We start from the raw sequence: 2,964 nt of genomic DNA, 5'->3' as shown, positions 1-2,964 counted from the left end.
TCTTCAGTCTAATCTCCACACAGTAGTCAGAGTGGTCCTTTTAAAATGAAAATTACATCTGCTCAAAATCATGCCATGGCTCTCCATTTCAATTAGAGTAAAGCCAAAGAAGCCCAGTCCCCTAGTCTCCCACACCCTCACTTATTACTCTTCGCATTCACTCAACTCCAACCATACTTTCCTCCTTGCTGTTCTTCAGACATACCAGGTACACCTCTCTCTTAACTGTTCCTTCTGCCTACAACACTTTTCTTTAAGGAAGTGGCCCTTAACTAGGAACAATTTTTCTCCCACAGGACATTTGGCATGTCTGGAGACATTTTTAATTGTCCTGACTCAGGAGAGGGGGGGTACTACTGTCAATTAGTGGGTAGAGGCCCAGGATACTGCTAAATATCCTACAATGCATAGGGTAGGCCCCACGACAAAAAAAATTATCCATCCCAAAATGTCGGTAGTGCTGAGGTTGAGAAATCCTAGTCTAAGAAGTTAGAGCATGCCTGACTCCCTTTCCTTTTTCATGTCTTTGTTTATGTGTCACCTCCTAAACGAGGCCTACCCTGACTAGCCTACCTTAATTTACAACTCTTTACTCCCCCGTTCATCAGCTTTTCCTTACTCTGGTCTACTTTTCTTTTTATATATCACTTAACATACTACCTAATTTACTTACTTATGCTTGTTTATTATTTTTCTTCCCTGGCTAGAATTTAAGCTCCATGAAGGCAGAGATGTTTGTTTTGTTTCCTGATATAGCCCATGTGCCAGGCTTATTGTAGGCTTTTGGTATATTTACTATGTTAATGAATAAACTTATATGGACCCTGATGCTAAATACTGAAACATTCCAATCTACCTGAGCTAACTATAGGGAAGATAATAGCAAACATTTATTACACACTAGATTTGCATGCATTATCTCATTTATTCTTTCCCATGCCCTTATAAGGCAGATGCTACTTTTATTCTTAACTTATAAAGAGGAAACTGAGGTTTAGAGGTGTTAAAAACAACTTGCTCAAGACAGAGATAGTTGTGGAGCTGGAATATGAGTCCTCTGCCAACCACTATCTATGAAGAGGTCTCATTTTAAAAGCAGAATTATATATAGTGCTCTCAGGTCTACATTTTAGCTAAGAAGACCCAAGAGTACTTAAAAGAAATGGGAACGAAGGTATTAACTCTGTCCTCTACACTCTCTACAGTATATTAAGAAAAACAAAGATCTTTTCCTCTTCACCAGTATGGAACATTTCCTGAAAAGCATCCTTGCTGCAGAGCAACAAATCCCAAGAAAACCAAGAGATCAATTTGGGGGTGAAGATAAGGTGAGGTGCCCTTATGATCTACAGCATTAAGACTGTACTTTGCTACATACTTTGAAACTTTTCATTGTGTGTTTGGGACCAAATTTATAATTGAACATGTCAGCAGAATTGGATTGGAAATTAATGGTGGTATGAATAAGTTATAACAGAACTTTATTTAGGAGCTTTCCCAGTACATGCAGATGGTAGATTTTACATCTAAAAGTTAGAAAGGACCCAAGTGATCACAGAGTTGATCCCTCTGCCTTTGAACAGATAAGGTATTAATCCTAGAGAGCAGAAACTGAAACTCAGACTTGCCCCAGTTCACCCAGCTAGGAGGGTCCTCTGCCTTCTCACAGGGTTTCTTCTACTTACCATAATGATACCTACTGCTATTTTATAAAGGGTTGTTTGTTTTTTCATAAGCATTTAAAATGTTGTATCTTTAAAAATCAACAAATATAGAATATGTTCAACTTTAATACACACTACAACCAGACTTCCAAAATAAGCATGTAAACATACACTGCCACCAGCAGTGGATAAGAGTTCTGGTTGTTCTTCATTATAACCACCATTTAATGTTTATCTTTTCTACTTTATCCATTCTTCTGGGTGTGTGTTTTAAATTTGCACTTCCCTGGTGGCCAGAGCATCTTTCGTATATTTATGCCCCTTTTGAATACTCTCTCTTGAGAAGTGCCTATTCAAGTGTTTTGCCCATTTTCCATTGGGTTGCCTATTTGATTTGTAGGAATTCTTTATTCTGAAACTATTCTCCCTCATTCTGTGGATTACCTTTTTATAAAAATAACTACATATGTTTCTTTTGTTTTATTTTTAGCTCTAGAAATAAAATGGTGATCTCATTTCAGTCTTCATGATTAAATGGTATTCAATACGTCAATACAACATTCAATAAAGCTAAGAATTTTTTGAGTGCCTATAACAGTCATGTATAAATCACAAATGTATATTACAATCTTGGATGGATATATAGCATCACAAGAGCTAATATTTGGCACAGAAGATAAACATATTGACATTTTCACTGACTAAAAGATCATTAGACCACATGTCTTATTAAAATATTATTTAAAGTTATTGACTGAACCTCTTTCTAGAAATGTAAAATTTGTATATACTATCATTTGTCAGATTCACTAACATCTAAAATTATCTGTTATCAAATCACACAAAGTGGTTAGATATATTAGCACACTGGTGATTTAGAATGAGAATATATAAAATATAGTCCATATGGAATATACAAAATTCACTTTGGAGGACCTGGTTGGAATACCTCAAAAGAGATAAGCAGTCATCTGAAACTGAATTTTCAGAGTGGATTTGAGTGCCGGTCCAGAGGGACACAGCCATCACATAAATCAATGTAAGCCAAAAAAAATTTTTTTTTAATTCAAACTCCAAATCAAAAGCCTGCTCAAATTACAAATCCAATGCCAGCAATTCAAGCTGCTTCTCACATGGATGATTCTCTTTATTGTGCTCCAAAATGAATAGAAAATGGGATTTTTTAAATATATATAACAATTGTTATTGAGTCTCGAGCAATGCAAGGAAGGCAGACCAGTAAAGAAAACTTTAAACAGACACTATGTGGGTAAATAATGAATAACAAATTAGTGAATTC

This window comes from Pteropus vampyrus, unplaced genomic scaffold (genome assembly GCF_000151845.1).
Source record: "Pteropus vampyrus isolate Shadow unplaced genomic scaffold, Pvam_2.0 Scaffold110, whole genome shotgun sequence".
In the NCBI taxonomy this organism is placed as follows: Eukaryota; Metazoa; Chordata; class Mammalia; order Chiroptera; family Pteropodidae; genus Pteropus; species Pteropus vampyrus.
Note: the sequence above shows the minus strand (reverse complement) of the source record.